We start from the raw sequence: 14,609 nt of genomic DNA, 5'->3' as shown, positions 1-14,609 counted from the left end.
AGCAGGGAGACGGGAAAATACACTAGTAAGACATGACAAGACAAACTGGCAACAGACAAACAGAGAACACAGGTATAAATACACTGATGATAATGAGGAAGATGGGCGAACCTGGAGAGGGGTGGAGACAAGCAAAAAGACAGGTGAAACAGATCAAGATGTGACACAAATATTAAGCCAATGTTCCATAACCTGTAGGTAGTTAGGACTGGACTCTGAACGGATAGTATTGTACAGTATACTACAAAATTCTATAGAAAGCACTACACCAGGGGTAGGCAACCTTGGTCCTGGAGTGCCGTAGGCACTTCATATTTTTGATTTAACCACCCTGGAAGACCAGGTGTGTTGAATTTAGGCAATCACTGAACTGATCAATTATCTCAGTTGGTCAGGTGTGGTGCCTCATTGGCCCAGAATCCTGTACCTGCAGCACTCCAGGAACAGGGTTGCCTACCCCTGCACTACACAATTGAAGGATACTACAGTGTGGAGTATTGTATTCTACAGTATACTACGATTCTATGTAATTCTATAGTAAGTACTATAGTATTCTATGGTAAACTGTAGTCTTTTTTTCAGGTAGGGAGCTACTTGTTCTCCCAACATGGGAATGCTGCCATCCCAGCTGTTTCACATAGCTACAGTACAGAATGTGTGGTGTGGTGGGCCAATGATCCGGGTGGATGCCAGAGCAGACAACTGTGTACTGTGAGGTCAGCCCACTCTCTGTTGAATGGGATCTTTGCTGCCATGGTACACTTCTGCAGTGTAACACTATTTGAGAGTTTACTCCTTGTATTCTCTGATACATTTGAATAAGTGGCTCCCGAGTGGCGCAGCGGTCTAAGGCACTGCATCTCAGTGCTAGAGGCGTTACTACAGACCCTGGTTTGACCCCGGCCTGTATCACAACCGGCTGTGATCGGGAGTCCCATAAGGCGGCACACAATTAGCCCAGTGTCGTCCGGGTTAGGGGAGGGTTTGGCTGGGGTAGGCCGTCATTGTAAAATAAGAATGTTCATAACTGACTTGCCTAGTTAAATAAAGGTTACATATTAAGTGTTTTTGAAAGTGGAGTTTAAGATCCGAAATAGTCTGGCTGTGTGTAGCTGGTTAAATGTGGTCTGTAGGCCCTGAACCTTCCTATGAATCAGTGAAGCCTTTGTGATCAACCACAGTGTACTGTACCTTGTCGAGGACCTGACAGAAGTTGGTCACAAATACACTGTTGGTGTTTGTGTCTTTGTGTGTGTGTGTATGTTTGTGTGCGTGTGTTTGTTTGTGTGTGTGTGCTGGCATGTGTCATTGCATGTTTGTCTGCGTGTGTGTGTGTGTGTGTGTGTGTGTGTGGTGTGTGTGTGTGTGTGTGTGTGTGGTGTGTGTGTGGTGTGTGTGTGTGTGTGTGTGTGTGTGTGTGTGTGTGTGTGTGTGTGTGTGTGTTGCTCAATATGTTGTTGTGGTCTCCTTGGGGATGTTGTTTTCATGATCACATGCCTCAGTTTGCACAGGCACGATCCCATCAGTGGAGATTGCCTTTCCATACCACACAGCATCTCTTTATGCGTCTAGGATATGTGTGTGTGTGATATTGTGTGTGTGTGTGTGTGTGGCTTTGCTTAACCGTATAACTGGTTCTAGATTGTGTGTGTGTGTGTGGCTTTGCTTAACCGTATAACTGGTTCTAGATTAATATTTTCAAAATGTTTTCCCTTCCCCTCGTTTTTCTTTTTTTGTCTCTCTCTTGTTCTCCCATTCCTCTCTCTCTGCCTGGGTCATGTGACTGGTAAATCCTCCTTGAGCTGCTCGCCCGGTGGCCTGACTGGGATTATGATGTTCTGATATATTGAAAATAGATTTGCTGCCTGATTATGTGATGAACATGTTGGGCTTTAGAAAAGAGCCCAACAGGGAGATGGGGAAGTGACCCAGCCTCAGAAGACAGAAAGAGCAGGGATTCCCAAAGGATCCATACTGTCCCGGCAGGAGCATAAAACGTTTGAAACCTTGACGGTGGATATACACCAATGCAATTCTCCTTTCCTTAATACATGCACCTATATTTCACTGGGGAACCCTGGGCAGAGTAATGTGAAGAGGAAGGACAGTTCAAATAGAGGGAGACCAGTGCTTAGTCAGACAGTCGCCCCTGGATATAGCCATGCAATTAATGCATAGTCCATCTTATTTGGTTAAATCTGAAATTAAAATTGTTTGGCCTGAATGTTAAACTTCTGGATAGTGGAAAAATTGACAGTATTTGGTGAGTTATCATACGTCGTCATCATCTGTACACATCACAGTGTAAAAAACCCAGATGGACTCCAAAACAAGTGCAGTGAGTTAACTGTGAATGAAAAAATACTAAATGTCCAGGATTGCAAAATTCTGGTAACTTTCAAAATTCGTAGATTTTTCAGAAAAACCAGTTGGAAGATTCCCGGAATTAGGAGGGAATTTTATAGAATTGTGCAATCCTAATCATATACAGTATGTCCATCTCTTTGTCTTTCCTCTTGGGCTCTCTCCTTCCTTCTCCCAGTTTCATGCCACTGAATTGAATTCAAATGGTTCTATGCCATGACAAGACAAATCTTCAACTGCCAAAGCAGTGAAATAAAATGGACCCACACTCCTCCTCTGTCATCTCTTTCCCTTTGTCTCCCTCCTCCACCACCTATCCCGGCATATGAGTTTCTGTCTCTCTGCCCCCTGCTTGTCTCCCTATGCCAGACTCGAACAGGTGCCTGTTTCTCCGCCAGAGGCTTGAGTGTTGTTTTGTGTTTCAAGGAAGAGAACATTCGCCATGTGAACTCCCACCCCTTCCATAACCACCCCTCCTTCCCCTCTTTCCTCCTTCCCAGCCCTGTTGCTACAAATGGCCATTGTTATCATGTGCCCCAAATGTCACAACTGACAGAGAAGTCTCTCTCTCTCTCTCTCTCTCTCTCTCTCTCTCTCTCTCTCTCTCTCTCGCGGGATTCACTTCCCTCTCACATCTACAGCTGCTTCTCTGCTCTGACATGAGGGTTATCTCAGCATTATCCCAGTGTTAGAGCCACGCAGCAAACCAATTGACCAACCCTCCCTCCCCCACCTGATTTCTCTCTCTGCTCCCTCTCTCTGTCAGCGTCCCTGTGGCTTGAAGGTGGCTCCTGCCTCTCTCTCTCTCTCTGTCGCACGCTCCTGCTGTCTCCGTTTCTGCTGCTGCTCTCTCTCTAGCTTGCTCTCCCTCACTCACTCTCTGCCTTCCTCCCTCTCGCTCACCCTCACTCTCTCGCTTTCTCGTTTTCCACTCCACTGCCGAGCTCTGGAAATCATTGTTTGAGACACATTTTTCTGGTTGCCGCTCACACAAAGACAGGATTACGGCTTGATTCACTGGCTTCGGCTCTCCACATCCAGGCAAGTGGCAGCACTCCTTATTTCTCCTTCTCTTCTCAGTCTCCTTCGTTGTTGCCATCTATCATCTGTTCGGTGAAGCCTGTGATGTATGCAGAGAAGCAAGGAAGGAGATGCATGGCAGAATGTTATTATGGTTGATTGTGTGTATATATATAGGCTAAGGGAATCGGGGTAGGTGGGGTTGGAGGTTGGGGGTGGGGATGAGGTGAAGGAAGGGGAGGGCAAGGCAAGCACACTGGGCCAGGCACTTCCAACCCAAAGGGACAGATGCCAATAGCCATGGAGCTTTTTTCCCCTTTCGTTTTTTAATTCACTCCGCCGGCTTTGTGTAAGGGCCCAATAGTACACAGACCTTCTTTTCAAGGAGCCAGAGACTGCTGCACTCCGTAGCTGAAAGAGAGGGAGGGCTGGGGGAGGTGTGTGTGAGTGTAAAAAGGGAAGAAGATAGAGATGGGGGGGTTGCTGTGGAGGCAGAGGGTCAGTGCTATCCGGAATCCTTGGGACGTTCCTACCCTAAACTCCAAGCCTTACCTTAACCCCTACCCTTAACCCTTACCTTAACCATTTTTTTATTTCAACTTCAATGGGGTAGGGACGTTCCAAGGATACCTTTTAGCAGGTACCTTTTGAGTAGGGGTGGAGAAGAGAGGAGAGGAGGGGGAGAGGGGGGGGTCACCAGCCCCAGAATGCATGGAGGTCAGTTCCAGATGCTGCGGGGACAAAGGGCTTTTCTGGGGGAACGGCAGGGGGAAGCGTGGCACTTACCATTGTGTATGTGTCACTGCATTGAAGAATGCTGCCGGAGAGCCTCATGCTAATGATGGCCATTCAGCCCTGTAACGGATGGCTGGGCCCCAGCTTCTGTTAGCCTGCTTTTCATAGTCACTCGGTTAATATTTCCCCCATGTAGCCACAGACCAGCGCCTGTGCTAACAATCATGGCATTCGGTGTGAGAATTATAATGTTGAAGCAATAGCTTTAAGGAAACTGGGCAAATATGTGTTTGTTCATAGTAATGGCGCGATGACAGGTGTTGAGTAGTGTGTGCTTTTGTGTGTGTGCATATTTGTGTGTGTGCATGCATATGCTCTGCCTATATTTATGCACACAACATGTTTGTCATGTGTGTGTAATGTATGTGTTTTGAAGCGGTATTCAACCCTAAATATGTGAACGAACACACACACACACACACACACAGAGAGACTCACACACACACAGAGACACACACACACACACACACACACAGAGAGACCCACAAACACACACTAAACACAATAACAATGATGTCATTGACAGGACAAATGGACTAAACAACCTCATTGTGGTTTTAGTGTCAGTGTGATTGGTAACCCCACAGTAAGAGTGGGTGGTAGAGGGCACTGGGGTTGGCAGCCATTGTTTTTGCTATGGTACACTTTATCCTCTCTGGGCTAGGCAGGACGGATTCGTCCCACCTACGTAACAGCCAGTTGAAGCCTGTGGCGCGATTTTCAAAACCTTAAAAATCCTATTACTTCAATTTCTCAAACATATGACTATTTTACAGCTATTTAGAGACAAGACTCTCGTTAATCTAACCACACTGTCCGATTTCAAAAAGGCTTTACAACGAAAGCAAAACATTAGATTATGTCAGCAGAGTACCAAGCCAGAAATAATCAGACACCCATTTTTCAAGCTAGCATATAATGTCACAAAACCCCAGAAGACAGCTAAATGCAGCACTAACCTTTGATGATCTTCATCAGATGACAACCCTAGGACATTATGTTATACAATACATGCATGTTTTGTTCAATCAAGTTCATATTTATATCAAAAACCAGCTTTTTACATTAGCATGTGACGTTCAGAACTAGCATACCCCCCGCAAACTTCCGGGGAATTCGCTAACATTTTACTAAATTACTCACGATAAACGTTCACAAAAAGCATAACAATTATTTAAGAATTATAGATACAGAACTCCTCTATGCATTCGATATGTCCGATTTTAAAATAGCTTTTTGGTGAAAGCACATGTTGCAATATTCTAAGTACATAGCCCAGGCATCACGGGCTTGCTATTTAGACACCCGGCAAGTTTAGCACTCACCATAATCATATTTACTATTATAAAAGTTTGATTACCTTTTGTTGTCTTCGTCAGAATGCACTCCCAGGACTGCTACTTCAATAACAAATGTTGGTTTGGTCCAAAATAATCCATCGTTATATCCGAATAGCGGCGTTTTGTTCGTGCGTTCCAGACACTATCCGAAATGGTAAAGAAGGGTCGTGCGCATGGCGCAATTCGTGACAAAAAAATTCTAAATATTCCATTACCGTACTTCGAAGCATGTCAACCGCTGTTTAAAATCAATTTTTATGCCATTTTTCTCGTAGAAAAGCGATAATATTCCGACCGGGAATCTCCTTTTCGGCAAACAGAGGAAAAAATCACAAAGACGGGGGCGGCCAGGTCACGCGCCTAAGCCCAGAGTCCCTTGATCGGCCACTTGAGAAAGGCGATAATGTGTTTCAGCCTGGGGCTGGGATGACGACATTCAGGTTTTTCCCGGGCTCTGAGCGCCTATGGACGACGTAGGAAGTGTCACGTTAGAGCAGAGATCCTTAGTAAAAGATAGAGATGGCAAAGAAGTTCCAGAAATGGTCAGACAGGCCACTTCCTGTAAAGGAATCTCTCAGGTTTTGACCTGCCATTTGAGTTCTGTTATACTCACAGACACCATTCAAACAGTTTTAGAAACTTTAGGGTGTTTTCTATCCATATGTAATAAGTATATGCATATTCTAGTTACTGGGTAGGAGTGGTAACCAGATTAAATTGGGTACGTTTTTTATCCGGCGGTGTAAATACTGCCCCCTAGCCCTAACAGGTTATACCAATGTGCAGCCAATCCCAAACAACCACAAATATGTATGTCCTTACCTTTGTATTATATGCTTCTGCTAATGTAGTGGTAATTTTTCCACAAGGTGATTTTGCACCTAGCGATTGGATGGTTTTAATATATTCCATTGGTTTTGTTTTGAGTTACTACAGAGTCTACACCTAGGACCACAATGGTCTGTGTAAAGTCATACATCATCATAATAGTGAACCATTCATTCTGATACCAGATATTGTTTTTTTAAGAAAAAAACGCAGTTTGGTGCTCTATTCAATCAAGCAAGCCCAATAACCAGGGGATAGAGAGAGGGAAAGGGAGAGGGAGAGAGAGTAGGCCACCCAGCCTCACCCTACTCGAATCTGAAGTCAAATGCCTACTGTTTGCTGATGATATGGTGCTTCTGTCCCCAACCAAGGAGGGCCTACAGCAGCATTAAGGCCCTGGCAGTAAATTAAAAAAGATAATGGTGTTCCAAGAAGGTCCAGTTGTCTGGACCACAAATACAAATTGCATCTAGACACTGCTTCCCTAGAGCACACAAAAACTATACATACCTCAGCCTAAACATCAGCACCACAGGTAACTTCCACAAAGCTGTGAACGATCTGAGAGACAAGGCAAGAAGAGCCTTCTATGCCATCAGAAGGAACATAAAATTAGACATTAGGATCTGGCTAAAAATACTTGAATCAGTTATAGAACTCATTGCCCTTTATAGTTATGTGGTCTGGGGTCCGCTCACCAACCAAGAATTCACAAAATGGAACAAACACCAAATTGAGACTCTGCATGGAGAATTCTGCAAAAATGTCCTGTGTACAATGTAAAACACCAAATAATGCATGCAGAGCAGAATTAGGCCGATACCCATTAATTATCAAAATCCAGAAAAGAGATGTTACATTCTACAACCACCTGAAAAGAAACAATTCCCAAACCTTCCATAACAAAGCCATCACCTACAGAGAAATGAACCTGGAGAAGAGCCCCCTACGCAAGCTGGTCCTGGGGCTCTGTTCACAAACAGACCCCACAGAGCCCCAGGACAGCAACACAATTAGACCCAATGAAATCATGAGAAAACAAAAAGAAAATCACTTAACACATTGTTCAGTTTTCTTGAAAATTCTTTCCAAACTAGAATGCTATTTGGCCCTTAACAGAAAGTACACAGTTGAAGAATACCTGACCACTGTGACTGACCCAAATTTAAGGAAATCTTTGACTATGTACAGACTCAGTGAGCATAGCCTTGCTATTGAGAAAGGCCACCGATGGCAGACCTGGCTATGTGCACAATGGCCACAAAATGAGGTGGAAACTGAGCTGCACTTCCTAACCTCCATCCAAATGTATGACCATATTAGAGACACATATTTCCCTCAGATTACACAGACCCACAAAGAATTAGAAAACAAATCCAATTTTGATAAACTCCCATATCTGTTGGATGAAATACCAGTGTGCCATCACAGCAGCAAGATTTGTGACCTGTTGCCACAAGGAAAAAAGGGCAAGCAGTGAAGAACAAACAACATTGTAAATACTACCTATATTTGTTTATTTATTTTCCATTTTGTACTTTATCTATTTGCACATCATTACAACACTGTAAATAGATGTACGACATTTGAAATGTTTTTATTCTTTTGGAACTTTTGTGAGCAATGTTTACTGTTAATTTTTTATTGTTCATTTCAATTTTGTTTTATCTATTTCACTTGCTTTGGCAATGTAAACATATGTTTCCCATGCCAATAAAGCCCCTTAAATTGAAATTGAAATTGAGAGTGAGAGGGGGAGCGAGAGAGAGAGGGTGGGTGGGAGGGAGGGAGGGAGAGAGAGAGAGCTGAATAAACCATGTCCAATCTCTTCGATCTATTAATAGAGCAGGAAAGCTTCATGACATTCTTCTAATGAATCTAGTGATATGGAATTGATTGCGGATGATGGACTTTAATTATGTTACAATCATGATTCTGAGGACAGGCAGAGTTCAACTATTCGTGACGAAGAAAGATTCACTGCTCCTGTCAGATTTCCTTGAGATATTTGAATCCCTTGTGTGAGATCTTGTAATAGTGTTTGTGTGACTACTGTACTGTATGTGGGTGTCTGTGTAAACAACGTTTGTTCTCATATTGTGTGAGTGTGCACGTGTGTTTGTCTGTGTGTGCGTACGTGTGTGTTGCTCTTTGTGAGTTAGGCCAGCTAACTCCAGGCAGAGCGTGTGATAGGCTACAGGAAGTGTTCCTGTGGCCATCTATAATTTCTCACCAAACAATCAGAGGATCACAAGGCGAGAAATGATTCATCCTAAAACACTAAAAATAGCAGCAGCTCCTTCCTTCCCACGGCTTTAGGATGTCTCACACTTTGTTGTATTCGTCTGGCTGATATCCTATTCTGATTCACTCAACTTCACTACTACAGAGACACATATTGCTGTGGATGTCATTTTTGTTCATCCAGTGTGGGTAGCTTTTGCGAAGCAGGTTAGATATACAGTAGTAACATGTTGAGAAATGTCACCTTCCCATGAAAACATCTTCCATGAAAGTGCAATTCCACGATAACAGAATTAAGCTTTGACTCAGATTTTTCATTTGACAATGTATTCTAAACAAAAAACGTTGATTTCAAAGTTTAACAAACCATGCAACTACAGTATATGCACAAAGAATACTTTGAACAATTTACACAGAAAATTTCACAAAAACACATTTACTGGAAGAATTGTGCAGATGCAATGTTTGGTAACAAAATGATGGTTCAAATTAAGATTCAAAGATGTCTGCAGAACGAATGGGCTGTCTAATGCGGAGTCAGGGAGCAGGTGCAGTTAGTGAGATAATAATAACGAACATGGAGCAATACTAAACAAGAGAAGCGTCTTACATAGAAACATAAAAAATACTACCTGATGACTGATAACAAAAGAGTGCTATATAAAGTGTAAGTAAGGAAGTCTAGGTGTGACTGATGATGAGACACAGGTGTGCGTAAGGATGGTTGCCAGGTGTTCATGAAGATGGGTTGCCAGGTCCGGTGGGAAGTAGATCGGTGACATCGAGCACGGGAGTGGACGTGACAGTACCCCCATCACCCGACTCGCGGCTCCTGCCGCAGGACGACACCGGCCAGAAGGACTGCCCCGAGAGGCAGGAGCGGGCTGGTCTGAACGACAAAGGTGGAAATCTCGGATGATGTTGGGATCTGGAATGTTGTCCACTGGAACCCAACACTGCTCCTCTGAACTGTATCCCTCCCAGTCCACCAGGTACTGGAGCTGACCCCCACGACGTTGGGATTCTATGAGTGATCTGACGGCATAGATCATAGATAAGTGGTAGTGTAGTATGGGCCATGGGAAGCGGAGGGGTGTCGTGGGGGACGACATCAGCCAGGGGATCAGGAACCACTGGACTGAGGCGGGAAACATGAAGAGATCTGGTAGTGGGGAGTTGTAATCTGTAAGTTACCTCGTTGACCCTCCGAAGGACCTTGAACGGCCCCACAAACCGTGGATTCAGCTTCTTACAGGGCAGGCATAGCGGGAGGTTCCTGGTGGAGAGCCAGACGTGATCACCAGTATGGAACATGGGAGCCTCACTGCGGTGACAATCCTCCTGCACTTTCTGACAGCGGACAGCATGCTGGAGTCTCACGTGGGCATCGTTCCATGCCTCTTCTGAGCACCTAAACCACTCGTCCACCACAGAAGCTTCGGTCTGGCTCGGAGTCCACGGAGCCAGGTCTGGCTGATAACCCAGAACACACTGGAAGGGAGTTAGCCCGGTGGAGGAGTGTCGCAATGAATTCTGGGCATACTGTGAATAGGATGGCGCCGGAGAAAATGGCTGCCGTTTTACGGGCTCCTAACCAATTGTGCTATTTTGTGTTTTTTCGCCTTGTCTTTTACTTATTTTGTACATAATGTTTCTGCCACCGTCTCTTATGACTGAAAAGAGCTTCTGGATATCAGAACAGCGATTACTCACCTCGAACTGGACGAAGATTTTTTTTCTTTAATGAGTCGCATGCGAAGGATTTACTCGAGATACCCGACCAGACCCAAATCCCCGTCATTTGCATGAAGAGAAGACGCCAATACAGGGGACGCAGGTCAGGGTGCTTTGTGAAAATTTGTCGGTGAGTGGGTAACCCGCCTCTACCATCTGTCCTATTGGCCAACGTACAATCATTGGAGAATAATCTGGATGAGGTCCATTGAAGACTATCCTACCAATGTGACATTAAAAACTGTAATATCTTATGTTTCACTGAGTCGTGGCTGAACGACGACATGGATAATATACAGCTGGCTGGTTTTTCCATGCATTTCCAAGCTGTAGACCACACTATTTGCCAAGAGAGTTTTCATCAATATTTTTCATAGCTGTATATTTACCACCACAAACAGATGCTGGCACTAAGACCACACTCAATGAGCTGTATAAAACCATAAGCAAACAAGAAAGTGCTCATTCAGAGGCGTTGCTCCTTGTGGCCGGGGACTTTAATCTCTTACATCTAGACGTTCCGCTAGCGGAACACCTGCTCCAATATCCAATGATAGGCGTGGCGCGAATTACAAATTCCTCAAAAATACAAAAACTTCAATTTTTCAAACATATGACTATTTCACAGCATTTTAAAGACAAGACTCTCCTTTATCTAACCACACTGTCCGATTTCAAAAAGGCTTTACAACGAAAGCAAAACATTAGATTATGTCAGCAGAGTACCCAGCCAGAAATAATCAGACACCCATTTTTCAAGCTAGCATATAATGTCACAAAAACCCAGAAGACAGCTAAATGCAGCACTAACCTTTGATGATCTTCATCAGATGACAACCCTAGGACATTATGTTATACAATACATGCATGTTTTGTTCAATCAAGTTCATATTTATATCAAAAAACAGCTTTTTACATTAGCATGTGACGTTCAGAACTAGCATACCCCCCGCAAACTTCCGGGGAATTTACTAACAATTTACTAAATTACTCACGATAAACGTTCACAAAAAGCATAACAATTATTTTAAGAATTATAGATACAGAACTCCTCTATGCACTCGATATGTCCGATTTTAAAATAGCTTTTTGGTGAAAGCACATTTTGCAATATTCTAAGTACATAGCCCAGCCATCACAGGCTAGCTATTTAGACACCCGGCAAGTTTAGCCTTCACCAAAATCAGATTTACTATAACAAAAATGTTCTTACCTTTGTTGTCTTCGTCAGAATGCACTCCCAGGACTGCTACTTCAATAACAAATGTTGGTTTGGTCCCAAATAATCCATCGTTATATCCGAATAGCGGCGTTTTGTTCGTGCGTTCCAGAAACTATCCGAAATGGTAAATCAGGGTCGCGCGCATGGCGCAATTCGTGACAAAAAAAATCTAAATATTCCATTACTGTACTTCGAAGCATGTCAACCGCTGTTTAAAATCAATTTTTATGCAATTTATCTCGTAAAAAAGCGATAATATTCCGACCGGGAATCTCCTTTTCGGCAAACAGAGGAAAAATCACAAAGACGGGGGCGGCCAGGGCACGCGCCTAAGCCCACAGTCCCTTGATCGGCCACTTGAGAAAGGCGATAATGTGTTTCAGCCTGGGGCTGGGATGACGACATTCAGGTTTTTCCCGGGCTCTGAGCGCCCATGGAAGACGTAGGAAGTGTCACGTTAGAGCAGAGATCATTTGTAAAAGATAGAGATGGCAAAGAAGTTCAAGAAATGGTCAGACAGGCCACTTCCTGTAAAGGAATCTCTCAGGTTTTGACCTGCCATTTGAGTTCTGTTATACTCACAGACACCATTCAAACAGTTTTAGAAACTTTGGAGTGTTTTCTATCCAAAGCCAATAATTACATGCATATTCTAGTTACTGGGCAGGAGTAGTAACCAGATTAAATCGGGTACGTTTTTTATCCAGCCGTGAAAATACTGCCCCCAGCCATAACAGGTTAACGTGCAGGTGGTTTGCCAGGAGGAGTCCAGGACTACTCAGACGTGAGCAATGTGCTCCTCCAAGGTAGCCTAGTGGACCTGGATCTCATCAGTATACATGACCACCTGGCGTTCATCATGTCCTGGAACACCTTGTTGACGAATGCCTGGAACAATGACGGAGCATTGGCTAATCCAACAGGAATCACCAAGTACTCTTAGTGACCAGACATTGTGCTGAAGGCCGTCTTCCATTCATTCCCTTCCCGGATGTGGATCAAAGTGTAGGCACTCCACAGGTCCAACTTGCTGAAAAACCGGGCCCCGTGGAGTTGTTCAATTGCGTCCGGAACCAACGGGAGAGGGTAGCAGTACTTCGTGCTGATGAATTCAGATTTCTGTAATCGATGCACAGGCGCAATCCTCCGTCCTTCTTGACCATGAAGAAGAAGCCTGCCGACGCAGGGGAGGTGGACATGCAAATGAAACCCTGCTGGAGAGCCTCCTGGATGTACTCCTCCATAGCCTTGGTTTCAGCCACCAACGAAGGGTAGATGCGGCCACGCAGAGGCGCAGAGCCTGCAAGCAGGTCAATGGCACAGTCCCAGGGGCGATGAGGAGGGAGACAGGTGGTGCAGGAAAAAACCTCCCAAAGATCTTGGTATACCTCCAGGATGTTGGGTTGAAGGGCAACCACAGGACTCTCAACCGACGTGGAACCACAGAGTATGCAGGTCTTCCAGCATTCAAGTGCACAGTCTGTGATTTTCATCCTCAGCCATGAGATGGTGGGGTTATGACATTGAAGCCATGGGAGGCCATGGATGATGTTGTATACAGGTGCACTGATGATGAGGAAGGGAAGGCTTTCTTGATGTATGGATTCCACGGTGAGGGTGAGTGGTGCTGTGATGTGTGTGATTGTCCAGGATCCCAGTGGTTGACTATCCAGTGCTTGAACCGGACAAGGAGAGTAGAGCAGGTATGAGGGGATGTTAAGGGAGGAGGTGAGGGCCTGGTCAATAAAATTCCCTGCAGCACCGGTGTCCACTAGAGCTGTAGAAACAAAACATGAAGGACAGCCAGCCAGTGAAATCGTTACGAAGAAAGGTTTGGCGGAAAGGGATGATGATGTAATACTCACAACCTAACCCAGGAGACAGATGATCACGTGGTTTTTCCTCTGCTCCCATGGAACCCCGGTTAGAACTTAGCGGACACCGTTGAAGCTAGTGCCCCTCCTCAATAAGGACAGAGCCCCAGCTGTCTACGACGGCTTCGCTCAGACGACGCGGAGAGACGTGTGGCTCTCACCTCCATGGGTTCAGGCTTTGACAAAGGAGGGAGAAAGGCGATGGGGATACCGACGCTCCCAAAGAAGAATATCCAGACGGATGGCCATCGATGAGGGCGTCCAAGGATAGGTTGCCGTCTCGGCACGCCAACTCCGTCTGGACCTCTTCGCACAATCATCTTCTGAATAGGCTCTGGAGCACCGGCTCATTCCATCCAATGGATGCTGCCACTGTCTAAAAGATTAGTGCATTGTCCGCCGTGGTCTGGCCATCCTGCCGTAGTTGGAGTAGGTGCTCACCCCCCTCTCTGTCCTCTGGTGGATGGTCAAAGACCCCCCTGAGCCATGAACCCAGCTCTTCCTCTCCTCTCTCCCAGACAGCTGTGGCCCACTCCAACGCCTGTCCAGTCAGCAGAAAAATAACCGTGGCAAACTTGGACCTCTCGGTGGTGGGGACTCCCATCTGATGAGTGAAATAAATGGAGCACTGGAGTAGGAAACCACGGCATTTCAATGGAGTCCCGTCATATTTGTCCGGTAGGGACAATCGGGCATCACTGAGCAGGACGGACTGCTGTATGGGGTACTGGCTTCTGGGTCGACTTGTGGTAGAGAATCCTTCGCTATTTGGAGATCATGCCCCTTGAGTAATGTTGACTCATTGAAGAACACGGAGGACCTCATCCATAGCCGTCCCCAAATGAGACAGCTGGTTATGGTGTTGACGAAGTAGGTGTCCTTGTTCTCCGACCATCTGGTCCAACTTCGTCTGGACCTCTTTGCACAATCGTCTTCTGAATAGGGTCTGGAGTACCAGCTCATTCCATCCACTGGATGCTACCACTGTCTAAAAGGTTAGTGCATTGTCCGCCGTGGTCTGGCCATCCTGCCATATTTGGAGTAGGTGCTCACCCCCCTCTCTGTCCTCTGGTGTATGGTCAAAGACCCCCCTGAGCCATGAACCCTTCATAGGAACCCAGCTCTTCCTCTCCTCTCTCCCAGACGGCCGTGGCCCACTCCAACGCCCGTCCAGTCAGCAGAGAAATA

At 45.3% G+C, this 14,609-nt stretch overlaps 1 protein-coding gene across 10 annotated transcripts in view; it reads left to right on the top strand.

Annotated features, from left to right (window-relative positions):
* LOC106571865 (membrane-associated guanylate kinase, WW and PDZ domain-containing protein 1) overlaps positions 1 to 14,609 on the top strand; it is a 233,759-nt gene that overhangs the window by 84,820 nt on the left and 134,330 nt on the right. The window contains exon 1 of one of the 10 annotated variants that reach the window (XM_082961975.1): positions 2,989 to 3,405. The exons of the other annotated variants lie outside the window; for them this stretch is intronic. The gene's annotated coding sequence lies outside the window, so the exon portion shown is untranslated. Of the gene's footprint in view, positions 1 to 2,988; positions 3,406 to 14,609 lie in introns of those variants that run through there. 10 annotated transcript variants of the gene reach the window in all.

This window comes from Salmo salar, chromosome 15, assembly GCF_965601325.2.
Source record: "Salmo salar chromosome 15, fSalSal1, whole genome shotgun sequence".
Taxonomy (NCBI): domain Eukaryota; kingdom Metazoa; phylum Chordata; class Actinopteri; order Salmoniformes; family Salmonidae; genus Salmo; species Salmo salar.
Note: the sequence above shows the minus strand (reverse complement) of the source record. Positions and strands in the feature narration are given on the sequence as shown.